The 27,461-nt window shown below is 47.8% G+C and overlaps 1 protein-coding gene across 4 annotated transcripts in view; it reads left to right on the top strand.

The window, feature by feature from the left end:
• The first annotated feature begins 220 nt into the window (after positions 1-220).
• DUSP16 (dual specificity phosphatase 16) overlaps positions 221-27,461 on the top strand; it is a 76,207-nt gene continuing 48,966 nt past the window's right edge. The window contains exons 1-2 of one of the 4 annotated variants that reach the window (XM_068162384.1): positions 221-356; positions 815-935. The gene's annotated coding sequence lies outside the window, so the exon portion shown is untranslated. Of the gene's footprint in view, positions 357-814; positions 936-1,126; positions 1,220-1,360; positions 1,467-27,461 lie in introns of those variants that run through there. The other 3 variants (XM_068162382.1, XM_068162383.1, XM_068162381.1) reach the window with 3 other exon arrangements.

Below are 27,461 nucleotides of genomic sequence, written 5' to 3'. Positions count from 1 at the left end.
CCGGGGTCAGCGGCCGCGTGTGCCCCCCCCCGCCCCGTGCCAGCATGGTGCAGCGTGAGCCGCCCCCCACCCCTCCTCCTCTCCCTGCACCATCGGCTGCAGGGTTGCGCGGCGGCGGCCGCTGGCCTCCGTCTCCCCGCAGGGATCCTCTCTCCCCGCTCCTCCCTTTCTCCTTCTCCCTCTCCCCCCACCTTCACCCCCCGGCTGAGTTCATTCACTGGGATTGGTTTCAAATGACGCCATCGTTTTATTTTTACACCAATGACCTCATCCCAGCAGCTTGAAGTTTACTGACCAGCGAAACTCTTCCCTCGCTCGTTCCCTTCCTTGTGCCTGCCTGCACTGCCCGCTTGTTTGTAAGCGTTTGGGTTCTTTGGGGAACCGAAGGCTTAAAAGAAACAAACAAATCCGAAACACGAGAAGATCCGATCCCAAACCTCCTTCCCAAGCTTTTCGGTGCCGTGTCGCACCCCCACACCCCTCCATCACTGTCCCCGTTTAATTTTCTCAAGCCATCTTGGCGGGGGGGGGGGGGGGAAGGAGGAGAGGAGGGGGGGGAAAAAGCTCCAAATGTTTCCTTTTTTCTTCTCTGCCCTCCCTCCTCCACTCTTCCTCCTCTTAAAGAGCCCCCAATATAGTTTTAATTGCTGGGGTTTTGCTTGCCCCCCTTTTTGTCTTTTTTTGGTGGGTGTTTGGGTTTTTTTTTTTGTGGTTTTGGGTTTTTTTTAAACATAATTTGTTTCGGTTTATATATATTTTTTTATACATATACACATATATATATATATATATATTATTATTTTTTTAACCGAAGGAGGAAAAAGAGCTTTCCCAGCTGCTGGAAGGAGACAAAGTTGTTTCAGGCGGCAGCGGAGAGGCTGGTGGCAACAACTTTTATGTCTGCGAAGGGGATAGGACAGACAGGGACTTAAACCGTAAGTGCCGGCAGGAGCTCAGGGACCCTTCGCCTGGGACAGGCCCATGGTAGCCAGCGCCGACGCGGGGATGAGGGGTGCGGGGGGGTTCCGAGCTGGGCCGGGCCGGGCGGGGAGGAGGAGGAGGAGGGAGGTGAGGGAGAGGCGGGCGGCGGGAGCCCTTCCCCCTCCCTCCCTCCGTCCTGCCGCATGCCCTTCCCCGCCGCCCCCTCACCTCCGGAGGAGAGCGCCCGCAGCCGACAGGTCGCTGCCCCGGCCCGGGCAGGCTCCGGCCGCCTCCGCAGGTAGTAAGGACCGGGGGTGAGAGGGAGGAGGGTACGGCACCGGCGGCTCGCTCTGCGCGTCTTCTACCTGCTGCGGCCGGCCGGCAGCCTGCTGCTCGCCGTGGCTTCTGCCTCCACCTCCTCGTCGTTTCTTCGTGGCACACCTCCCGATATCCACCTGCCTCTCCTCCTAAAGGCAGGGGGAGAAAGGAGAGAGAGCCGGGCGCCTTCGGTGCGGGTGAGGGGAGGCAACTCGCCGGTGGAAGGGGTGAGAAGGAAACCGCTGGCTTCTTCAGCGCGCCCCCAAAGCGTCCGCAGGGGATGGCTGGGGAGGCTGCTGATAAGCTTTGGCGTGCGCGTTTGCGGTTCTAAACTTAGGGGGAAACGGTGTTGGCTTGGAAGAGGCTTTCCAGCGCTTAAAATGCTCGAGGATGCTCCCGAAGAAATGTTGGAAGTTCTGCCTTCAAGTTGGAAAACATTTAAATTGCGGCAGCTGACAAAATGGAGGGCTGCCGTGGAGTCGAGGAGTGAAGCACATTGCAAATTGTTAACCTGGTATTGCGGTCCTGTAAACTCATAGCTCCGTGGCTGATGCCAGGATGTGGCCTGACAGATGCTCTGCTGGCTTAATTCTTTTTTTTCTGCTGTAGAAGAAGCAGGGATGAGGAACTGAGCGTGCATCATTGCGTGCCGGAGAAGGTGTATGGGATGTGCCTGTTTGCAAAGCCTGACCAATGGCTGAATTTTTCAAGGGCCAAAAAAACCATTTAGGTAGCGGTCAGATGGGAAGCTGTTCTCTTTAGAAAAGAAAAGGCAGAAGAATTTTGTTTCTTTTTGTTGTCGTTTCAACATGCTGAAACAACAGAATCAGTCTTTGGGTTTTCCTTCGAGTGAGGGGTGCAGTCGTAGGGAGCTGCATTGTCTGACCTACGACTAACTTCTGTGTGTGTGTGTCCAAACATTCTGTGTGTATACCCTGTAGAATAAATAGATCTGTGCTAGTTTGGGAAGCTAAGAGCAGATTGAACTGATTTTCTTTGTAAGGATGTGTGTGTTTGGGGGTTCTTAAAAAGAAGAAACCCCCCACACACCAAAACCCCAACTGGAACTTTGTAATCCGTGCTTTAAGATTGAAGCTATTCCTGGAGGCGTGTGGTCTGGTAGATGCACAGTTTGCAAGGTCACAACTGACCCAGAAGGAGTTGGTTTAGACTCTTGTGTTTTGAGAGGAGAGGAGAGGAGGGGAAAATAGTAAGTTTTAATATCTTTTAATGGTGTTCATCCCACTTCCCATTGGAGGCTGAAGCATTCATCGTGGTCAGTTGTGTTGGTCGTCTGGGGATTTCCGTTTGAATGTGAGAGAAGTGTGCAACAGGGAGGGTGTGCAAGTATTTTTTAGCTTTTAATTTTCAATGAGAAAAGATACAAAGAATAGTGGTTATTCAGAAAAAAAATATCTGCATATACTGAATATGCTTATTAATGTCTATAAAAAAAAGCCAGGTGTGATACATTCTGGTCCTTATGCTTGTTTAACACAGTAGTGCACCAGTATACCTTAATGCACAGTTTCTAAGCCTCTTTTAAAGTGAACAATTAAGTAAAAGCAGCAGAGAAGGTGACAGTTCCTGTGCTAATTAGAGGTGGCAGCTGCAAAATGTTGTATGGCTTAATAAAGGGCCAGAAAACCCAGGGAAGCATTTGAAAATGGAACATGTTGTATGAAGAAGCAGAAATACCTTCATTCCTGCTCTGCTTTTGTCAGCCACCTAAGCAGATAAAATGGAACCAGATCACACCAGCAAAACTTCTGTAGGAGAAAGTGAGCTCAATTCATCTTTGTTTCTGTAAAATGCATGCTCCTCTTTCAGTGAAGGCAACGAGCTTGGCAAGGATGTTTGCTTTTAGCCAGAATAGCTTCAACTGTCCATAGGAACGGGACCGGCAGAAGCCGTGCAGGAATGTGTTAAATGGATTTCCCTCAGAGCCCTGGCTCCTTTGGGTCTGCAGCAGCCCTCAGCCCTTGGGAGAAGTTGTGGTTGTATCTGCCATGTGCCTGTGCACCTTCTTTGGCAAAATGACTCTGTCCTGGGAGTCCTGTGCCTCTCTAATTGCACAGCGGCTGGAGATGTGGTGAGTGAAGGCATACAGAGTTCCTAGGGACTGAATGGTGGCACAGGTCAGCCTCTCTTCTGCCTGTAAGATAAGTACTTCATGTAGGCTCTCAGAGGGCACATTGAGGTTCTCTGAAGACTTTTAAAACCTGCCTGGGTATGTTCCTGTGTGACCTGCCCTGGGTGATCCTGATCTGGCGGGAGAGTTGGACTCAGTGATCTCTGGAGATATTCAGGACCCACCGGGATGAGTTCCTGTGTGACCTGGTGTAGGTTATCCTGCTTTGGCAGGGGGGTTGGGCTAGAGATCTCTCAAAGTCCCTTCCAGCCCCTAACATTCTGTGATCTCTGGAGGTCCCTTCCAAGCCCTGACATTCTGTGATTCTAGATCTCTGCAAAAGAAATCCTGAGTGGGCAGGTTGGCCACTGATTTCTGTTATTTTCATTGGTCTTCAAGCAAACTTTGCCTTGTGAAAGGTGAGGGCCTTGCTCAGTCATCTGTCTTTGCAAAGTCTGATGGCTTAATCCCCACACCTCTTCAGAAATACTCACTCTGTTTGAAATACAGTTGTTCTAAGACATACAGTAAGGACAGCTGAAGGGGGTTTTCCTTCAAGAACAAGGAGGCAGGGTGATAGCTTTCACTTAGTAGTATGGCTGTTGAATTGTCTAGGTGTTTTTTTTTTCCCTTTATTCCCCTGCAAGAACAGTTAGGAAACCATCATGGATAGTCTTCAAATGTTGACAGTCCTTAATAGCCAGGTGGTATAGAGTCATTACTGTCAAAAGATGGAATGGGTTGGGTTGGAAGGGACCTTAGAGATCATCCTATTCCACACACCCATGCCATGGGCAGGGACACCTCCTACTAGCCCAGGTTGCTCAAGGCCTCATCCAGCCTAGTGTTGAACACCTCCAGGGAGGGGACATCCGCAGCCTCCCTGGGCAACCTGTTCCAGTGTCACACCACCCTCACTGGAAAGGATTTCTTCCTAATCTCAGTCTGTCTTCTCTCCTCAAGCTTCAGTCTGTTCCCTCTTATCCTATCAACACAAGCCCTTGCAAAAAGTCCCTTCTCCACTTTCTTGTAGACTCCCTTCAGGTACTGGAAGGCTTCTTCAAGGTCTCGCCAGAGCCTTCTCCAGGCTGAACAACCCCAACTCTCAGCCTGTCCACATAGGAGAGGTTCTCCAGCCCTCTAGTCATCTATATGTCCTCCTCTGGACCAGCTCCAGCAGCTCCATGTCCCTCTTATATTGGGGGCACCAGAACTGGATGCAGTATTTCTGGTGGGGTCTCAGCAGAGCAGAGGGGCAAAATTACCTCCCTTGTTCTGCTGGTCACACTTGTGTTGATACAGCGCCAGGACACAGGTCTGCTGCCTGGAAATCCTGTGGACCTGCCCCTACAGATTTCTTGTGAGGCTGATCAAAGGACTGAATGCTTCTTGCAGTATTTTGTGGATGGTTGTGTGTGTCCATGGTATTTAAGAAGCTGCTTTTCTGGGTGATAGGGAAGTAGCAGTGTCCCTGATGTGTTGAATGGTACCCTCACTTTCCCTACAATTCCTTAGGGATTGATTCCAGGTTTGGTGCAGTAACATGGAGGGTTTCTGTAGAACATTTTAAGTATCAGTACATTTCATATCAGCATTGGTGGTATTTGGTGTCCCCTTTCATAAACAAAGGGGAATGCATCATTCTTTAGGGCTGTCAATTACAGATGTGCCTCTCCTTTCTGATGAATCAAAAGCCATAGGTGATAGCTGGCGTGGTGATACCTATCAGGATGTTTACCTGGACTAAAGCCAGCAATTAACTGAATACCAGGAGTCATTTGCATGCAGGTGGTGTAGAATTATAGAATGGTTTAGGTTGGAAGGGACCTCCAAAGGTCTTCTATTCCAACCCCCCTGCAGTCAGCAGGGACATGTTTCATTGGAGCAGGTTGCCCTGAGCCTTGTCCAGCCTCACCTTGAATATCTCCAGGGATAGGGCCTCAGCTACCTCCCTGGGCAATCTGTTGCAGTGTTCCCCCACCCTCATGGTGCAGAACTTATTCCTCATATCCACTCTAAATCTGCTCTGCTCTCATTTCAAACCATTGCCCCTCATCCTGTCCCTGCAGGCCTTTGCAAACAGTCCCTCTGCAGCCTTCTTGTAGCCCCCTTCAGGTACTAGAAGGCTGCTGTTAGGTCTTCCTGGAGCCTTCTCTTCTGCAGGCTGAACAACCTCAGCTCATGACCACTAACTTCAGGCTACCTCCTAGTTATTAGTAGGTATCCTATCCTCAGGAGTTGTCTTTATGACTAGTGTAATAGTATCAAAATCTGATACCAAAGCTAATTGAGATGAAGCTGGTTCTGGTGGAAGGCTAGAGGCTGATCTGTCCTCTGCTGCTGCAGTGTTGCTGCTGTCTGAAGACAGGGAGCAGGGAGGTTTGTATCACTACTTCTCTTCTTCACTGAACCTGATCTTTCAGGCTGGTATTAGCTTGGCAGCTCCACATAAGAACTCCCCATTCTAGTTACTCTCTGACTTCCCATGACACCTGAAGGAAGCCAAAAATGCACATTAATGGTGAAGTTTGGCAGCTGCTGTGTTTGCATAATTTGGATCTGAGCAGTTCTTGATTTGCTCATGGCTAGGGTCTGTTGGCAGCTGCCAGAGTCTCCAGTGGAGATGGTGTTGGCCACCAGTGAATTACTGTTGCTCGGTGATCAAAGAGGAGCTGCGTCTAGGGTGTGTGTGTGGAGGGCGAGAGGAAAGATGGGCAGGAGTTCAAGGCCTTTGTGTTTCCTTTTGCTGTGCTATGTGGTCTGCTGCTGAGCCAAGACTGACCTACTCGGACTTGGCTCTGGGAAGGCTGGCAGCTTTCCAGCTTGTGTCCCTACGAAATGCTCTGGCAGCTGAAAAAAACCCCAACAAACCCAAATTAATAATTGGGCAGGCTAGGAGAGAGGGGAAGGAGTGGTGCCTCAGTTCTGAGAGGTTTCCTGTGGGGCTGTGGGGATGCAGGATGATCTCTTCAGCCACAGACCTACCCCAGCTCCTGTGCTGCTGCTTTTCTATGCTGTAACATTTATGCTGTGTGACTATCTGAAAGGAACTGCTGAAACAAGGTCTTTCTTTGGGAGGAAGTCAGTTATCTCTGCTCTTCCTTGGTCACAGTATGAGCCATACATTGCCAGTAACCTATGCAGCTTCTCCTCAGTGTGTTTCTGGAACTAAGTTTGCCCTGTGTAGTTCAAGTTTTCATCCTGTTTCTCAGAGACTAAAACCCAGTTCCTTGCACTGACCTCCTCAGGTAAATCTTTGCCCTTGTTTAATCGCTGGCTTAAGTTACAAACATCTGTCAGTTGTTCAGCAAATAAAGACAGGCAAGTGGTGGTGTGCAGGGGCTTGCATTAGTGGTGAATACATGTCACTGTTGTCTTCCATAAGGTCTCTTATGTGCTATCCAGAGTGGTAATGCTGCTCTTCCTGCAGCATTTCCTACTTTCCTGCAAAGAGATGGAGGATCTCGTCTATGCCCAGCAGGAGCAGGGAAGTGATTGTGCCCTTCCACTGGGCACTGGTGAGGCCACACTACAAATACTGGCTTCAGTTTTGAGCCTCTCACTCCAAGAAAGAGATTGAGGGGCTGGATCGGGACCGGGGAAGGGCCTGGAGAGCAGCAGGGCTGATGAGGAGATGAAGGAACTGGGGGTGTTCAGTCTGGAGAGGAGGAGGCTGGGAGGAGACCTCATTGCTCTCTACAACTCCCTGAAAAGAGGTCGGAGTGATGTGGGGTTGGTCTCTTCTCTCTAGTATCAGGTGATAGAAGTAGGGGAAATGGCCTGAAGGTGTGCCAGGGGAGGTTTAGGTTCTCTCAGCAGGCCATCTTGCTACTGAAACAAGACTTGGTTTCAAAGGTGTGTCATAAGCATGAAGAGTATTTGCCTAGAGAACAAGCAGAGATTACTTTCCACTCGTATTAATGCTGGCTGGGAATGACACAGCACCTATCACTTCTACAGTTCCCTCAAGGATTTTGTTGCAGGTGGAAACACCTGCTGGTGTTGCTTAGGTGTGGAGATTTCCTACCTTCCTTCTTTCCAAATTAAGCTTGAGACTTGGTGTTTTTTTCTTGCTTTGCACCCCTGCTGTCCCTGATAGTTCTATGGGAGGCTGTTTGAGCTCTGCAAGACTGGGAGAGAAGTGAGTTGGAAAGGAGAAAAACTTTGTTATGCATCTCTCTTCTAACTCCATCTTGCTCAGAAGTGCCTTTCTGAAAGAAGAGACTTGAGGCAGAGGCTTCTTGCTAGGAATACTTGGCGAACAAACAGAACTAATTAGATCTTAATATTGAGAAGGATTCATGAAGGATTCATAAAGCTTTGACAGCGTGGAAGCCAGGACAAAGCATACTGCAGCAAACAATTAGAGCAGGAATCTTTGTGCATTGGATGTAGATGTTTTAGGTCCCAGTAAATCTGAAAGTATGCACTGGGCTGAATCCAGATTAGCAGAAGACAAATGATGTCACCACTTTGGGTAGGATTTACTTTGCCTATTCCAAGACCTTGAGTGCAAGGCTGATGTGCTCCAAATTGAGGATAGGCTCTGAAAATCTCATTTCCCATAGCTTGAGTTCTGCATTGCTGACAAAGTCTCCTCTCATAGCAGCAGGCCTTAGTAGAATCATAGAATGGTCCAGGCCAGAAGGGACCTCCAAAGGTCATCCAGTCCAACTTCCCCACAGTCAGCAGGGACATCCCCAACTAGATCAGGCTGCCCAGGGCCTTGTCTAGCCTCACCTTGAATATCTCCAGGGCAGAGGCCTCAAGCACCTCCCTGGGCAACCTGTTCCAGTGTTCCACGACCCACCACACAGAATAAAGAACATCTTCCTGTATCCAATCTAAATCTGTGCTTCTCTAGTTTGAAGCCATTGCCCCTCATCCTGTCACTGCAGGCCTTTGTAAACAGTCTCTCTCCATCCTTCCTGTAGCCCCCTTCAGGTAGTGGAATGCTGCTATCAGGTCTCCCCAGACCCTCCTCTTCTCCAGGCTAAACACCCCCAGCTTCCTCAGCCTGTCCTCTGTAGCAGAGCTGCTCCAACCCCCTGATCATTTTCATGGTCCTCCACTGGACCTTCTCTGTCAGCTCCATGTCCTTCCTATACTGGCCTGATGTGGTAGTTCCCCTTTCTCCCAAGCTGCTCCCATGTCATTTCCATTTCCTAAAAGCTCTCAAGCTTCACACAGAGTGTTCTGAGACCTTACTGAGAAGAGGCAAGCAGCAGTCACTGACCTACAGATTCATAGTTCCATAGCTCAGGAAGATACATCAGATGAAGGCAAGTGCACACCATCCTTTTGAGAGGTGGTAAATTTCCTGTTCTCCTGGATAGTGGGAGACTTAATTAGGCCATGTTTGTGGCTTGCTGTCTCCCTTTTTTGTTTTAGCTTTACAAGCATGTAATTTTAATTCAATTCAATGTTCATTTTCATTTCAGTTTCATCTGAATATGTATGATGAGAGATTTTCCCTAGTAAGAAGAGTGAGCTCTCTTGTCCAGCTGCTGAAAATCCCTGACTTCTCATGGCTGATTCGTTGTAAGCATGCTGGCACCTCAGTCCTCCATACTGCTTCTTAGGTGGTCCATGTTTGAATACTACCCAGTTGCCAAAGCCTTTTTTCCTCAGTGTGCCTGCCTGCTGTGATTTCCAGGTGGACCTGTTTGAAGATACCTGAAAAATCAGAGAATCATAAGTGGGCTGGGTTGGAAGCGACCTCCAAAGCTCATCTAATCCAACCCCTCTGCAGTCAGTAGGGACATCCTCCACTAGATAGGTTGCCCAGACCCATGTCAAGCCTCACGTTGAATGTCTCCAGGGATGGGGCCCAAACCGCCTCCCTGGGCAGCCTGTTGCGGTGTTCCACTACCATCAGGCTAAAGAACTTGTTCTTTGGAGGTGTTCAGGAGGAGACTTGATGGGGTACTTGGTGCCATGGGTTAGCTGTTTGGGTGGGTTGGATTGGTTGATGGGTTGGACACGATGATCTTGAAGGTCTCTTCCAACCTGGTTTGGTTTATTCTAAATAAAGTAACATCCAAATCTGTTTATGCAGCTCAGTCATGACTGGATGAGTAGCCAGTTTGTTACCCACTTCCCCTCAAAGTAGAGTTGAAAGTTAATTCCTTCAAACACAAAATGGTCGTAAAAATAATAGTCATAAAAGTGCCAATCTCCAAGATACTGGTTGGGACAGCAAAAGAAAGTGTAGGAATCCTAACACTACCTAATACTAGTGCTGCATTTGTTCCCCAAGGTACTCTTGCCATGAAGAGACATCTTTTGAGGCTGCTGAGGGGTTTGGAGGCCATGTCATATGAGGAGCAGCTGAGTGAGCTGGGGTTGTTTAGTCTGGAGAAGGGAAGGCTGAGGGGAGATCTTACTGCTCTCTTACAGCTACCTGAAAGGAGGTTGGAGTGAGGCTGGTGTTGGGCTCTTCTAAGTAACCAGCAACAGGATGAGAGGAAATGGGTTTGAGTTGTGCCAGGGTTGGACATGAAGAAAAACTTCTTGAGAGTGGTGAGGGGTTGGAACAGGCTACCCAGGGAGGTGGTGGAGTCACCATCCCTGGAGGTGTTCAAGAAGCTGTAGATGTGGTGCTTCAGGATATGGTTTAGTGATCATGGTAGCTGAGACTGGATGATCTTAAAGGTCTTTTTCAGCCTTCATGATTCTATGGTTCTGCCCCCTCAAATTCACAGGACTTGAATCTTTTTCTCTAGCCAAAGCTTGTTTGATTTGCCAGCTCTCCTGCAGGTGTGACCTGCTCTGGAACGAGGAAATGTGTAAATGTCTTCTCCTTGCTGCCTCATCTATGGCTAAACCTATAGTGAGCTGTGGAGGAAGCTCAGGCACGCTGCTCCTCTGACAGCCCCTGCAAATACAGGCTATTAATGACCATTGCCTTTCATGGGCAAAAGCAGTCCTGGCAATTCCTTTGTGCACTTTATTTAGTGGCACATTAGCTATTTTTATTCAGAGCCCCAGACATAAGCCAGTATGGCAAAGTGGCTATGAAATGTCTGCATAGCTAAGTGAAAATGCAGCTGCTGTTCAACACTCTTCTTTTTTCTCCTTCTAGTTACAAGGATTTTGAGAGGGTTCCACCAATGATCATCTGATCTTTCTAATTGCACTGGGGTGAGGATTTTCAAGATTTCACATTAAAATAGGCAGAATGTTCTTTACAGTCACTGACTATGTCTACTCCTTCAGTCAGCAGTATGGAAGTAATGCAATAAGGGAGGTGGGTGGATTGGGACTGATCCAGCTTAAGGGTTCAGGTCTTGTCCTTTCAGGAAGCTTTGGGACTATCTGTTCCTATGTGCTGCTTAGTGGCAGGCACTCAAAAAAGCTGAATACAGGGACACTGTTAGCAATTGCTAGCTTAGAGAGACACAGTGTTTGTTTTGGGAGTTTCAAAAGGCTGCTGCTGGTGGTTTCCCCTCTTTTCTTCATTTTTTTTCCCTTTCTTCCCTTTTCCTTAAAGAGGCTGTGTACTTTGGCAGAAAAAAATGGCTTGCTGGATAATTCAGAGAAAATGTCAAAATGCTGGTGATGATTTAGGTCGTTGACTATTTCAAAGCCAAGAATTTATGTTATGGATTAACTTGGGAGGGATGTTGAGCATTTAAGCTTGTGTGTGTGTGGTTACTTGTTCAGCAGTAGTTCCACCCCAGTATTAACGTGAGTGGTCTGCAGTTCAATTTTGGGTTAAAAAAACCCACAAAGAAACACAACAAACCCCAACACTTTTAAGCATATAAGAGATGGTCATAAGCCTTGAGAAAGGAAAAAAATAACTTCATATGCCTTCCCTGACCTGGAACTTGCCTAATACTAGAGTAGATATCCAATGTAGTACATTCTTAATGTATCTTTGCTTAACTAAGAACTAAGTTGCCTGGAGAAGAGGAGGCTCAGGGGAGACCTCATCACTGTCTACAACTCCCTGAAAGGAGGTTGTAGCCAGGAAGGGGTCGGTTCTTCTCTCAGGCAACCAGCACCAGAACAAGAGGACACAGTCTCAAGCTGTGCCAGGGGAAGTTTAGGCTGGAGGTGAGGAGAAAGTTCTTCACCAAGAGAGTCATTAGTCATTAGAATGTGCTGCCCAGGGAGGTGGTGGAGTCACCATCCCTGGAGGTGTTCAAGAGGGGATTGGATGTGGCACTTGGTGCCATGGTCTAGTCATGAGGTCTGTGGTGACAGGTTGGAAGTGATAATCTTTGAGGTCTCTTCCAACCTTGGTGATTCTGTGATACTGTGAAAATACACCTACAAACATCTTCCTGTTGTAGTCACCAAAGTAAGGCTTCATATTTGGTGCAACTGGGGGTACAAATGTTCTTCTTACCTAGCTATTTGTTGTTTATGTACCTCATTTTTCTCTGCTTATGTTGGCAAAGTGAAAATCTACAAGCAGAGCTTCCTCCTTGAAAGGTCTCTCCCTTTCAAATGTCAATTGTTACACATCAAAGCACAGCTGGACAAGTCTACCTGTTGGCAGAAAACAGCACTGGATACCAACACAGGCTAGGGGATGAGGAAGTTGAGAGCAGCCCTGCAGAAAATGACTTGGGGGTGCTGGTGGGTGAGAAGCTGGACAGGAGCCATCAATGTGCACTTGCAGCCCAGAAGGCCAGTGGCAGCCTGGGCTGCATCAAAAGCAGCGTGGCCAGAGGTGGAGAGAGGAGATTCTGCCCCTCTGCTCTGGTGAGACCTCACCTGCAGTGCTGTGTCCAGCTCAGGAGCCCTCAACACAGGAAGGACATGGACCTGATGGAGCCTCATGAAAAGTCCCTCTCCAGCTTTCCTGTAGGATCCCTTCGGGTACTGGAAGGCTGCTCTAAGGTCTCCCTGAAGCCTTCTCTTCCCCAGGCTGAACAGCCCCAATTCTGCCAGCCTGTCCCCATAAGGGTGTTGCTCCAGCCCTTGGATTATCTTTGTGGCCCTCCTCTGGCACCTCCACATCCTTCTTAGGCTGGTGGCACCAAAACTGCAGGCAGTGCTGCAGGTGGGGTCTCAGCAGAGGGGCAGAATCCCCTCCCTGCCTTACTGCTCTCACTACTTTTTCTGTGTGTGTGTTGGTTTTTCACCTGTGCATACGTGAACGTGTGCCTGTGTTCATCTGCATGCTCTGTGCAGAGCAGCTTCTGTCTGCTAAAGCTTTCATGCAAAGTGATTTCTTGCTGTTTTATGTAAAAGAAGCAATGAATTAGCTAGTGAAGGAGAACAGCCTTGCATATCAGCATTCCTAGGCTACATCTAGGTATAAGGAATAGAGAGGGTGCATGAACACTTGGTCATCACAGAATACTTAGTCTGTAGCTTTAGTGGTCATAGTGCTGAAGCAGGCAGATAGATTTTGAGCATTCATAACATTTGAGCTTATGGTGTATCTGTGTTGAATGTGATTGTGATTTCTGATCAGTTCTTGATCATTCAAAGGAAATTGAAATTCAAATCTGGTCCCTTTCTACTGAAAACTTGAAAGCATCTTTTCTTTAAATGTTATGCTTACTTGGTTAAAACAAAACATCACTTTTCTGCTTTGAGAATGGATGGCTAGTAATGGCTGGTTTGGTGTATTTTTTTTTCACCCTAGCTGGGTTGTTGTTTGGTTTTTTTGTTTGTTTGTTTGTTTGTTTCTTTTCCCCTTATACTGATTCAAATAATTCCAGTGTCTTCAGGATTCTCCTTGTGGACTTCTCATTTTCCTCACTTGTTAGTTGGTTTGGTCATCTCTTCTGGGCTGCTCTGGGGGAGGGCTTGGTTAAACTCAAAACTTGATTTAGCATTCTCATTCCTCTTCAGGGAGTGTTTCTGACTCCTTATTAATCATAACACTCAAATGTTTTATTCTTTCAAAGTAATTCGAAGGTTTTGATTGTTCTTTACATTTACTTAGAGTACTGGTAGGCTGATACCCCCACCTGGAGCACTGTGCGCAGTTCTGGTGCCCCCATCATAAGAGGGACATGGAGCTGCTGGAGCAGGTCTGGAGGAGGCCGTTGAAAATGATCAGAGGCCTGGAGAATCTCCCCTATGGGGACAGGCTGAGAGAGTTGGGGCTGTTCAGCCTGGAGAAGAGAAGGCTCTGGGGAGACCTTAGAGCAGCCTTCCAGTACCTGAAGGGGGCTACATGAAAGCTTGGAAGACTTTTGACAAGGGCTTGTAGGTAGGATGAGGACAATGGATTGAAGCTTGAGGAGGGCACATTTAGACTGGAGATTAGGAAGAAATTCTTGACAGTGAGGGTGGTGAGACGCTGGAACAGGTTGCCCAGGGAGGCTGTGGATGTCCCCTCCCTGGAGGTGTTCAAAGCCAGGCTGGATGAGGCCTTGAGCAACCTGATCTGGAGGAAGATGTCCCTGCCCTAGATGGCGGGGGGGTTGAACTAGATGATGTTTAAAGTCCCTTCCAATGTAAACCAATCTATGAATATTCTTGGGGTTTTGCAGAACCATTTTACTCTGGGCTGGTTTAGCTGGAGCCCTGCAGAGCTGCTGTTGCATTGCTGTAGTGCAGTGTCATCCAGACTTCAAGAGATGGTGTTGTCAAAGATCATGTATAGGGCAGGTAGGAATCCAGAGCATCCTACTACTGAACTTGCTGTCCCTGTGGCATCTTGGTGCTGGTCTTGTAACTGGCAGCATTTGGGCAGCTGAGGGCTTTTGTCATTAAAGGAAGACACAGCCTGGGTTTTGTTGCCCTGCTTGTAATTTGTATGTGTGCTTTTCCTCCTTCCCCTTTTTTTTTTAATCTTTAGTCTAACCTTCAGCATGTTTTACAAGCTCTGTGTACCTGTGCTAGCACAGCTTTAAGGAGCATCACATATTTCTGCTTTCTGATCAGCCCTTCCATTCTTTCATTCCCTAATAAATCTTGAGGACATTGTAGCTTAGTGTTAATCAATTTCTGTAGTGTTAATCACTTTCTTTTCTTCAGTGGGTCACTCCTGACAGTAAATCATCTTAGTCCATCTCAAACTTAACTTTTGCCAGCATCCTGTGTGGGAGAAGCTTTTCTAATGAAAGCTCTTTTTACTTTCTCAGCTCTTACTATCTAGTTGCTAGTATCCAGTGTAACTGCACCCTTCCATTTTTGTGCACCATTTCTTGCAATTTTTCATGTTGTTAGGATACAGGTTCCCCTCTGATAGACTTTGCTCTTCTGAGGCTCTTCCCCCTCCATCCCCCTGTCTGCTCTCACATTCTGCTTTCTGTTTTTTCACCCATGCTTGGATTCACATTTTTCTGGGATATGCTCATTTGGCCTGTGTAACCTCATGAAAATGTTACCATTTGAACATAATGACTCTTTTCTTCCCTGGCTTCCTGTTCCCTTTCCTTGTGAAGTGCTATGTATACCTTCCACAACTTTCAGACTCAGCTGGAAACTAAACATCCAGCTCTTAATTTCCTCTCTTTTCTTGAATTGAGGATCTTTTGGCCTGGCTATGTCTTAATCTGATGGAGTGGGTCCAGAGGAAGGCCACAAAAATGATCAGGGGCCTGGAGCAGCTCTGCTAGGAGGACAGGCTGAGAGAGCTGGGGGTGTTCAGCCTGGAGAAGAGAAGGCTCCAGGGAGACCTAATAGCAGCCTGCCAGTACCTGAAGGGGACTGCAAGAAGGCTGCAGAGGGGCTGTTTGCAAAGGCCTGCAGTGACAGGCTGAGAGGCAATGCTGTGAAATGAGAGCAGAGCAGATTTATATCGGATGTGAGGAACGAGTTCTGCCCTGTGAGGGTGGTGGAACGCTGCAGCAAATTGCCCAGAGGTAGTTAAGGCGCCATCCCTGGACATCTTCAAGGTGAGGCTGGACAAGGCTCAAGGCAACCTGCTCTAGTGGAGGATATCCCTCCTGACTGCATTAGTTTGGACTAGATGACCTTTGGAGGTCCCTTCCAACCCCAGGGTTTCTATGATTCTGTAATCACCCTTTCTGAACCATGACAATGTGATACTAGTTTTGGTAGGATTCCTTCCATGAGTGTGGTGAACTTGGCTGCATTGTAGCCACTGTCCTTCAGTAGTGAACTAATGCAAACAACTGGCTTGGTGACATAGCACTAAGATCACTCCAGTGGGGAGCAGGGGAAAAGCTTTAGTTTCTTATTTCTAGGTAAAGAGTAAATATAGAATGAAAAACATCCCTTGGCATGTCGTGCTGTGGTTAGGCTGAAGTAAAGTGTTGATTCTCCTTCAAATTAAATGCCTCTTGAATTTGGCATGGTATTCCTTTTACTTCCTTCTTTAAACAGGTTTGGCTTGACTCTTCCCCCTTTTCCTTGTTTAGTTCATGGGAACTGCAAGAACTCTGATGTTTTCCTGACTCAAGACCACCAGATTTGGAGTGATTTCTTCCATCGTGGGCCTCCTCTTCTTCCAGCAGTCACATACAGGCTTTTTGGTTTGGGGTTTTTTTTGTTTGTTTTTGTTATGTATTTTTTCCTTGAAAAAGACTTTTCCTCATCATCTGAGGGAAGGAACTGGGCTTGTTCAGCCTGGAAAAGAGGCAGAAGATACCAGCATGCCAGTACCTGAAGGGGCTACAAGAAGGCTGCAGAGTGACTGTTCCCATAGGCCTGCATTGACAGGATGAGGGGCAGTGGTTTGAAATGAGAGCAGAGCAGATTTGGATTGGATGTGAGGAAAAAGTTCTGCACCACGAGGGTGGTGGAGCACTGCAACAGGTTGCCCAGGGAGGCAGTTGAGGCCCCATCCCTGCAGATTTTCAAGGCGAGGCTGGACAAGGCTCTGAGCAGCCTGATCTAGTGGGGGATATCCCTGCTGACTGCAGGGGGGTGTTGCTAGAAGACCTTGAGAGGTAAATTTGGAGACAGCAATCTTAAGGCAAGATGAGGGGTCAAAAATGGTGAGTTTACATTTGGTGGTTCCTGACAAGCCTCAAAACATTCTCTGTGTGAACTTGGGTTTGCTCCAGTAGGACACATCCCTTTGACCACTGATACTAACTCTGTTCTCTGTGAACTCAGTGAAGCAGTGCACACGATCTTAGTGCTGTGGTGCACAACTGTGTTCAACTGAGATTTGCTTTCAAGGTACATTGTTTTAGGGAGCTCAAAGCTCCAAGGACTCAGGAAGCTTTCTGGCTGAGCTTTCAGCTCTGTGTCTTTAAAATGCCAGTCAAGTGCTAGGATGTAACGCTGGGGTTTCACTGAACTGTTTGTGTAGGATGCCACAAGTTCATTTCTCTCTTAGCTTGGCTGCCAACCTCAAACACTTGAACTCTGGATTCAGAAATTAGAATCAAAATACAGTTGATCATGATAATAATATAAATAGGGTAATAGAATAACCAGACCTTTTAGCAGGTTTAAAATCTGCTGTTCTTTATAGTTTAGCTGAAACCTGTGAGACTCTGGTGGCCCAGAGTTGTTGTTCTTCATAATTTTTTAACTTTAAGGTTTTCTTAATTGTTGGGAGAAAATCAGAAGATGCCTGTCATAGTAACCTGATGGTGGCACATTGGCTGCTTCCTTCACAGAATCTCAGAATGTCAGTGGTTGGAGGGACTTCCAGAGAACATCCAGTTCAGGCCCCCTGCCAGAGCAGGATCACCCAGGGCAGGTCACACAGAAGCACATCCAGGTGCGTTTGGAATGTCTCCACAGGACGAGACTCCACAACCTCTCTGGGCAGCCTGCTCCCCTGGCACGCTCACAGTGACAAAGATTTTCCTTCTGTTCCTGTGGCATCACCTTGCTCCCCTTGTCCTGTCCATGGAGATTCCTGAGCAGAGCCTGGTTCCATCCTCCCCTCACTGCCCTGCACATCTTTATCACCAGGAATGAGGGCACCCCTCAGGCTCCTCTGCTCCAAGCTCAAGAGCTCCAGCTCCCTCAGCCTATTACGGTATCACAGAATCACCAAGGTTGGAAGAGACCTCGAGGATCTTCAAGTCCAACCTGTCACCACACACCTCATGACTAGACCATGGCACCAAGTGCCACATCCAATCCCCTCTTGAACACCTCCAGGGACGGTGACTCCACCACCTCCCTGGGCAGCACATTCCAACGGTGAACGACTCTCTCAGTGAAGAACTTTCTCCTCACCTCCAGTCTAAACTTCCCCTGGCACAGCTTGAGACTGTGTCCTCTTGTTCTGGTGCTGTGGAGATGTGGCACTGTTCAGCAGCTTTGTGGCTCTGTTCTGGACTCTCAAGCAGTTCCCTGAGGTCCTTCTTGACCTGATGGTTCCAGAATCAGACTCAATATTCCAGATGTGGCCTCACCAGAGCAGAGTAGAGTGGGAGGAGAACCTCTCTTCACCTACTCACCACACCTCGTTGTGAAGTTCTGAATGCTTCTGCCATGGTGGGTGCAACACACCATTCCTGCTTGGACTATCAGCACTGTAGAGATGGGTTTTCCAAGTTTTCTGTGTCTGAAATGATTGGTAATGTAATTGCTGGGTTCAGACATGGAACTTACTCCTCAGAAAAGCTTCCTCATGGCAAAACCTGAATGTGTTTAAAGTGTGAAAATAGCAAGTGTTAGGTGGAGCACCATGGGAATTGCCTTTAGCTTTACTGGATGGGCAGACAGTCTTTGGAAGGTTCCAGGAGTATTTAATTGTGCCTCTAAAATAGTAAAAGAATGTACTCATATTTAGATTATTAGTTAGTCTGGTCCTCTGCAATCATTTCTCCCTGAAAAGAAACACTAATTTTAAGGCAGTAAATCATAGAATGGTTTGGGATGGAAGGTACCTCCAGAGGTCATCTAGTCCAACCCCCTCTGCTGTCAGCATCCTCCACTAGAGCAGGTTGCACCGAGCCTTGTCCAGCCTCACCTTGAATATCTCTAGGGATGGGGCCTCAACTACCTCCCTGGACAACCTGTTCCAGTGTTCAACTACCCTCATGATATAGAATTTGTTCCTAACACCTACTCTAAATTTGCTCCTCTCATTTCAAATCATTGTCCCTTGTCCTATCATTTACTTGATGTCAGTTGTTCACCAAAAGAAGTTTGGATATTGCTGTGGTTTAGCCAAACCAGATCATCACCCAGACCATTCACTGTCCTGTCTGGGAGCCACTGCTTTAAGATATTTGAGTTGGGTCCAGCAGTAGGTGTAAAATGCCACTGTATTGCTCTCTACAACTACCCGAAGGGAGGTTATGGACAGGTGGAGGTTGGTCTCTTCTCCCAGGCAACCAGCACCAGAACAAGAAGACACAGTCTTAAGCTGCACCAGGGGAGGTTTAGGCTGGAGGTTAGGAAGAAGTTCTACACAGAGAGAGTGATTGTCCACTGGAATGGGCTGCCCAGGGAGGTGGTGGAGTCACCATCATTGGAGGTGTTCAGGAGGAGACTTGATAGGGTGCTTGGTTGAATGGTTTAGTTGATTGGGTGGTGTTGGATGATAGGTTGGATGCAATGATCTTGAAGGTCTCTTCCAATCTGGTTTGTTCTATTCTATCTCTGTCTTCACTGAGCAGTGACAGCACAAATGGCTGTTTCAGATGTCCTTGGAGTTGGTGGGCTATGGCTGTTCACTCTGAAGAGACACCACAAATGCCTTTCAGTAGCTAACACACCATGCTGTTCTGTGGCTGTGAGCTCAGGTGCTGGGAGGTATCACAGTATCACCAAGATTGGAAGAGACCTCAAAGATCATCAAGTCCAACCAGTCACCACAGACCTCATGACTAAACCATGGCACCAAGTGCCATGTCCAATCCCTTCTTGAACCCCTCCAGGGATGGTGACTCCACCACCTCCCTGGGCAGCACATTCCAATGGCAAATGACTCTCTCAGTGAAGAACTTTCTCCTCACCTCCAGCCTAAACTTCCCCTGGTGCAGCTTGAGACTGTGTCCTCTTGTTCTGGTGCTGGTTGCTAGAAGGAAGAGACCTGGCTACAACCACCCTTCAGGTAGTTGTAGAGAGCAATGAGGTCTCCCCTCATGGGTATTGCCTGTGGGGAGGCAGAGAAGCCGATGTTCTTGGGTAGACCTGTACCCCTTCAGTTGCTGTAGACCTGTACCACTTCAATTGCTATCTGTAGTGAAGCCCTTGGGAGTATTTTCTCCCTTTCTGAGGGACCAAAGTACAGGAGGAGACATTTCTGCAGAAAACTTTTTGGTTTTCTTCAGTCTACCTGAAGCAGAGAAACCATGACTCCAACGTTGTAATTAAGCTTCCTAAGAACACTTTTATTGATTGTAGTTGCCTATGGTGTAGTTTGGCAAGATTAGTGAAGCACAAAGAGCAATTTCTGCTGTTAGGCTTAAAGATTTTATTTTACTGACAAAGTTCTTCCAGTTTGGCATGATCTGTCCGCTGCAGACTCCTGAACTGCACTCACTGATGACCTGGCAAGCAGCACAGCACTGGTATGAGGATCTTGGGCCAAAGACTCCTAGCCAAACTCTTACCTTTTTGCATAAGATTTTCTTTAAGGTGAATGCAAAGCAGATGGGATTGTGATTGAATAATTAGCCCTCAAGTGAGCGAGTACTGCCCTGAGGAAGGTGCCCATGTAAGGACCATCCCTGTTGTGCTGGGTAAGAACAAGGACACTGTGCCAAGGCTGCATGAACAATCTCCATGCTGGTGCTGTCTCGTATTGCCTCTGCAGATGTGCTGAAAGCATTAATTGGCTTGGGGTTTACCTGCAACACACCACAAAACTAAGGCCACTGGGCATGAGGGGCAATGGTCCACTATGAGCTACGCCACAGGGCTTTAGGTCTCTGGACCCAGGCAGCAGGCACCATCTGTTGGGGCAGGAGTTCCTGGTGGACAAAGCCCCTTTTCCTATCTAGGCAGTGCATGCTTTGTTTAAAGCTAAAGGTGTATCATCTCTAAGGACAGCAGTGGGTATCACAGGCTAATGCCTGTTGGCCAGGTGCATTTTTTAGGGCACTGGTGCATTTTTCCCCTCTCCTTCCAGCTTGCTTTGCACTCAGTTACATGTGCAGACCGTTTCAGCTGTCTGCAGCAGCTTCTGTGTGCTGGAGGTGAGCTGATTTTTCCATTCCTTATGCTGTCTGTCTGAGCAGAAGCAGTAATAGAAGCTGAAGAGATCATGTGCTTCCTCTGGTGTCTGGTACTGTGGTGGCACACAGCAGCAACTGCAGAACAAATCCTTCTGGATGAGGTGGTGAGGGGGATAGCACAGCTTGGCATGGTTGGCCTCATCCATCTGCACTGTGCTGTGGAGAAAGCATTCAACCCAAGGGTAGTAAACTCTGTGGCAGTGCTATGGGGTGAGCCTTCATAAACTCACCTTCCTAACAAAGACTAAGTTTAAACACATAGTTGATGGCTTAGTTCAGAGCTAGCTCGTGAGGCTTAGATTTAAGCATCTCCTCTGGATGATCAGGCAGTGAGGTGGATGGGAACTGGTTGAAGGGAAGAAGTCAGTTGTGGTCAATGGGACAGAGTCTAGCTGGAGGCCTGTATCTAGTGGAGTCCCTCAGGGGTCAGTACTGGGACCAGTACTGCTCAATGTATTCATCAATGACCTCGATGAGAGCACCGAGTGCACTGTCAGCAAGTTTGCTGATGACACCAAACTGAGAGGAGTGGCTGACACACCAGAGGGTTGTGCTGCCATTCAGAGAGACTTGGACAGGCTGAGAGCTGGGCAGGGAGAAATTTAATGAAGTTCAACAAAGTGTAGAGTCTTGCACTTGGGAAAGAGCAATCCCATGGACCAGTATAGGTGGGGGATTGATCTGCTGGGGAGCAGTGAAGGGGAAAAGGATGTGGGGGTCCTAGTGGATGGAAGGTTGACCATGAGCCAACAATGTGTTCTTGTGGCCAAGAAGGCCAATGGTAGCCTGGGGTGGATTAGGAGGGCTGTGGTCAGTAGGTAGAGAGAGGCTCTCCTCCCTCTCTACTCTGCCCTGGTGAGGCTACATCTGGAATATTGTGTCCAGTTCTGGGCCTCTCAGTTCAAGAAGGACCTCAGGGAACTGCTTGAGAGAGTCCAGTGCAGAGCCATGAAAATGATGAAGGGAGTGGAACATCTTCCTTATGAGGAGAGACTGAGGGAGCTGGGGCTCTGTAGCTTGGAGAGGAGGAGACTAAGAGGTGATCTCATCCCTGTTGATAAATATGTGAAAGGTGAGTGCCAAGAGGCTGGAGCCAGGCTCTGCTGGGTGATGCCCAATGACAGCACAAGAGGCAGTGGTGGGAGTTGAGGCATAGAAAGTTCCATGGAAACAGGAGGAAGAATTAGTTCCCTGTGAGGGTGATGGAGCAGTGGAACAGGCTGCCCAGGGGGGTTGTGGAATCTCTCTCTGGATATATTCAAGACCTGCCTGGATGAGTTCCTGTGTGATCTGGCATAGGTGATCCTGCTGTGGCAGGGGAGTTTGACTGGATGATCTCTCGAGGTCCCTTCCAGCCCCTAACATTCTGTGATTCAGTGCTTCCTCTGCACACTGTCTGTGCCCTGCGCTGAAGCATTCTTACAGTATCAGGAAAATTTAGCTGCCAAACATGTTCAAAAATAGTGGTTAAAAAAAATATCTCTGCAGCTTCTTTGTCTTTTGAGTGAACTGCAGGCCTGTGGCCATAGGCATACCAATGGGCAGACGTTTGGTGCCAGGTGGTTTCCCTACCAAACCTGAATCTGCTTCTCGGAGTTATTGTTGTGTGATCATACGGTCCTGCTCTGGCAAGGGGGTTGGACTTGGAGACCTCTAGAGGTCCCTTCCAACCCCTAACAACCTGTGATCCTGTGTGGTTATGCTTTCAGTACAGTGCCAGAAAGCTGAACTTTGGCAAAATTACACTTCAGGTTGAAGGTGAGCACAAGACTGGGAATAGACTAGAATTAACCGGGTTGGAAGAGACCTATGAGATCATCGAGTCCAACCTATCACCCAACACTATCTAATCAACTAAGGAATGGTTCTGTCCTGAATAGGCATTGTAGCTACAGATAGACTAATTACATTTCCTTCTAGGTGCAAGCAGTCTAAGATAAATGAAGCCTGATATGTTCTACAAAATTCCTTGGCTTTGTGCTTGTATTTGCCCAGCTCCCAGGCCATGGGTTACTTGATTTCAGAGTGCATGCCCTAGGAATTCACTGCTCTGGCTTGAGCATGGTGGTATGGCTGCAGAGTAAGAAGCCTGAAGGGGGTGGAAGGAGTGCTTCTCCTTCCCCTCTTTCCTTGTGACCTCCACTTCTGTGGCTGCGTTCAGCTCTTTTCCTGCACGCTTTGACCTGTGCCAGAATCCTAGCAGAGAGGGCAAATGCAGGCAGGGAGGAAGCTTCTTCTGGAAAAGATTACTCACCTAGGGCTGCACATCTGAAATGCTTTTGGCACTCTTTGGTAAAAATTGGGTGCTCTTGAGTGTGTTTGTGGAATGACTACTTCTACTCACTCGGGTCAGTCTTTTCGTGCCACTCAGAGTTCCTGAGGAGATGAAGTTTTAATGTATATAAAATTTTCATCCCCATATGAATCTGTGTATGCACTAAGAATGCAGGCAAACATATCATAGAATGGTTTGGGTTGGAAAGGACCTCCAAAGGTCATCCAGTCCAAACCCTTGCAGTCAGCAGGGACATTCTCCACTAGAGCAGGTTGCTCAGAGCCTTGTTGACCCTGACCTTGAAGATCTCTAGGCATGGGGCCTCAACCACCTCCCTCAGCAACCCGTTGCAGTGTTCCAGCACCCTCATGGTGCAGAACTTGTTCCTCACATCCAATCTAGATCTGCTCTTCTCTCCTTTCAAACCATTGTCCCTCATCCTCTCCCTGCAGGCCTTTGCCAACAGTCCCTCTGCAGCCTTCTTGGAGACCCTTTCATTTACTGGAAAGTTGTTCTTAGGACTGCCTGGAGCCTTCTCTTCTCCAGGCTGAACACCCTCAGCTCCTTCAGCCTGCCCTCATAGCAGAAGTGCTCCAGGCCCCTGATCATCTTTGTGGTCCTCTCTGGACCTGCTCCATCAGGTCCATGTCCTTCCTGTGCTGAGGACTCCAGAGCTGGACACAGCACTGCAGGTGAGGTCTCACCAGAGCAAAAAAGGGAAGTGAGGTTTCAGAAACACAAACCCCACTTGGAACAAACCCAGAGAATATCAATCCAAATCTAGGTTGAGTCTGAGTTAACAACAATAAACAATTTTGTAATCCAGAGAGAAGTTTGTTTATGGGAACAATGTATCACAAATCTAGGAACTCTGTGATGACTCCAGGACTTTCTTGCTTTGGTATGAACTCCAACCTCTTTATGAGGTTAACTTGTAGCTTTCTTGCTGTCTTCTAATGCATCCTTTCAGTGATAGGGCTTCAGCCAGGCAGTTTCCATGAGGAGTGCCATTCATTGGGTAATTTATGACATACTTCAGGATGTGCCTTGCACTTCTTTTCCTGTTTGGGAAGGAGGACAAGATGGATGTGAAGATGTTTTGGAAGTTTTGGTTTTTTCTTCTGTGTCAAGGAAGGGCTTGGTGCCTGCTGGGGCGCAGGGCTGGGTTCATTTTGTCCCTCTTAAAGCTCATAAAACAAGTCTCCTCTCTCTGCCTTTCCAGTACCCTTGGACAGTTGCAGATACAGAGTGGCTGGAAAGGCAGAAAGGGACCTGAGGGTACTGGTTGACAGACAGTAGGCTGAACATGAGCCAACAGTGTGCCCAGGTGGCCAAGAAAGCCAATGACATCCTGGCCTGGATCAGGAACAGTGTGGCCAGCAGGAGCAGGGAGGTCATTCTGCCCCTGTACTCAGCACTGGTTAGGCCACACCTTGAGTCCTGTGTCCAGTTCTGGGCCCCTCAGTTTAGGAAGGATGTTGACTTGCTGGAAGGTGTCCAGAGAAGGGCAACAAAGCTGGGGAGAGGTCTGGAGCACAAGCCTTATGAGGAGAGGCTGAGGGAGCTGGGGTTGCTTAGCCTGGAGAAGAGGAGGCTCAGGGGAGACCTTATTGCTGTCTACAGCTACCTGAAAGGTAGTTGTATCCAGGTGGGGGTTGGTCTTTTCTCCCAGTCAACCTGTGGTAGAATAAGAGGACACAGTGTCAAGCTGCAAAGGGGGATGTTTAGGCTTGGTCTTAGAAAGAAGTCCTTCACAGAAGGAGAGATTGCCCATTGGAATGTGCTGCCCAGGGAGGGGTCAACATCCCTGGAGGTGTTTAAGAAAAGCCTGGATGAGGCATTTAGTGCTGTGGTCTAGTTGATTAGTTAGGGTTGGGTGATAAGTTGGACTTGATGATCTTGGAGGTCTCTTCCAGCCTGGCTGATTCTGTGATTCTGTAATCATGGGGGATCTGTTGGATGTGCAGCTCTTGTGAACCACAGCTGCGTGTTTCCTTTCATAGAGCAGATGGAATTTATTGTGGTGCTGGAAGTGCCCCTGAGATAATGCAGCTTCTCCTCAGACAGTGAGATGCTTTCCTAACCATGTTGGTGAACATACTGAGATGACAGTTCAAAACAAACCAACCAAACCCAAAGACAAATATCTGTACCAGCTGGGACCTTCAGCATCATGAACAAGAGAGTGGGAGAAGTATATTGCTTTAAGTACTTTTGTACTTTTTGATGGCTTTCTTCTACTCCCACCTGACTTTTTTGCCCTCGAGTTAAGAGAAGGCTGATAGGACCTCAGAGTGGGTCTCCTGCTGGTAGGTGAGAAAGGAAAGGAACTAATAACTGCTTTTAAAATCTCTCTTTTGTCTTTTGCCATCCAGGAATGACAAACAGCAGTGGTGGTTCAAACAGCTGCTTCACTTGGGTCTAGTTGGAGATACTTGCAAAAGCTTACTGCTGGGTCCAAGACTTACATGGAGTTTTGTATCCAGACAGGCAACAGCATCCTTGTGCTTCACGAGCTGTCATGCTTAAAAACTATGAGCTACGAGGCTGACTGTGGGTCTGGAACATCTCTGCTATGAAGACTGAGAGCCCTGGGGCTGTTTAGTTTGGACAGGAGAAGGCTGAGAAGGGATCTGATCAGTGTCTGTATGTAAATATCTGAGGGGTGGGTGTCAAAGTGAAGGTGCTAGGCTCTTTGTGGTGGTGCCTAGTGATGGGCCAAGGAGCAATGGAACACAGGAGGTTCCACCTCAACACAAGGAGACACTTTTGTATGGTGAGGGTGCCAGAGCCCTGGAGCAGGCTGCCCAGAGTGTTGTGGAGTCTCCTTCTCTGGAGACATTCCAAACCCACCTGGATTTGTTCCTGTGTGACCTGCCCTGGGTGATCCTGCTCTGGCAGGAGGGGTTGGACTGGATGCTCTCTGGAGGTCCCTTCCAACCCCTCGCATTTTGTGATTAACCCTTGTCCCCTATCCACAGACCCTGGTGAAAAGTCTCTTGCCATCTTTCTTGTAAGCCCCCTTTAAGTACTGAAGGGTGGATTGAATTAGTTCCTAACACCTTTTCTCCCATGCACCCTTTAACGCCCAGTACTCTGCTGGGTATTGTGTAATGAAACTGGAGCCTAAAATGATAACCTGAAGATGGCTACATGTTCTTAAGCATTTAGTCAGTAAAGGAGAAAAAAAAGTCAAATACACAAAAAGCAAACAAACCCAAGCCCCAAAAACCACCAAAGAAATTCCCCCTTCCTCCAAACTCTGCAGTGTTTGACGGGAAGCCAGTGCAACTCCCTTGAAACTGGAGTGGCATGGCTGAGTCAGGGAGGTATGAGCTAAGAATCTGGCAGAAATCTTTTGCACAAAGGAAGGCTGAGAGAGTCTCTCAGGAAGCCTGCATGCTGCTAAATGTGGCATGTTTGAACATGAGACTGACATCATTGTGAGTTCATAGCAGGGAAAGAACAAAGTCCCAGCCACAAATTAGACTGACCTAATTTTTAAGTCGCTTCTGAAAACTTAATAGCAGAGAGTGTTGCTTGTGCAAGCTGTTTATTTCTGCCCCAGCCTCTGACTACTGAGGTTCAGCTCCAAGTTTAACCATCTGAAGTGTTGAAGGAGTTGATGAGGAAGGTGTGTGTGTGTGTTCGAGGGGTGCTGCCGACTTCCTTCCTTGGCTCTTTTTTTCCTGCTCAGACCTCAATCCTCACATAAAGGAAGTGATTGAGGACCACCCATCATATATACCTTTATCCTTCAGGATCAGTTTCCTGGAGGTAAAAACCTCAGAATGGTGTACCAGAATCTAACTCATTCTTCTGCTCTGCTCATGTGTGGCCTCGAAGTCTGCCTGAAAATGATCCCAGCAGTGTTAGCAGGAATTGATGGATAATCAGTAAGGAATTATAAACCTAAGAAGTGTTACATGTTGATGTAGCCATGATTGTTGACAAATGACTGGTGCTGCTTCTATTGTTGAGCACCTAAAAAGTACAAGGATCCTGCAGTCTGCAGCTACTTCACTTCTTTCCAAATGTTTTAGTTGGCTCCACGTTCACTGAAGCTGATCGCAGGATTGTTAGGGATGGAAGGGACCTCAAGGATCATCCAGTTTCAACCCCCCTGTCTTGGACAGGGACACCTCACACCACATCAGGTTGCTCACAGCCAATCCAGCCTGGTCTTGAAAACCTCCAAGGATGAGGCTTCCACCACCTCCCTGGGCAACCTGTTCCAGTGTCTCACCACCCTTAGGGTGAAGAACTTCTTCCTAACATCTAATCTGAATCTGCCTTCCTTTAGCTTGGTTCCATTCCCCTATCACTACCTGACACTCTAAAATGTCTCTCCCCAGCTTTCTTGTAGGCCCCTGGAAGGCCACAATAAGGTCTCCTCAGAGCCTTGCCTTCTCTTCTCCAGACTGAATTGCCCAAACTCTCTCAGCCTGTCCCCGTAGGAGAGGAGCTCCAGGCTTCTGATCATCATTGTGGCCCTTCTCTGGCCATGTTCCAGCACATCCATATTTATCCATTCTCTTGCCACATTACTTCAATTACTGGAGCATACTGAGCTGACCTAGCTTGGGATTTCCCTGGTTCCTTCTTAAAGGGCTGTGTAAAGCAGAGCACCTCTGCAAATTCTGGAGCAATATCAAATCCCTGTTTAGGGATCTGTATGGAGCTGTGCATACTTGGAAGTGTGCTTCAAGCAGGGTAATACAAATGGCATGTAACACCTTTTGTTTCTCTGTGCTATTCAGAATCCTTTTAGAACCAAGAT

The sequence above is a fragment of the Melanerpes formicivorus genome, unplaced genomic scaffold, assembly GCF_026170545.1.
Source record: "Melanerpes formicivorus ecotype bairdi unplaced genomic scaffold, bMelFor1.0.p_v2 SCAF_64, whole genome shotgun sequence".
NCBI lineage: Eukaryota > Metazoa > Chordata > Aves > Piciformes > Picidae > Melanerpes > Melanerpes formicivorus.
Note: the sequence above shows the minus strand (reverse complement) of the source record. Positions and strands in the feature narration are given on the sequence as shown.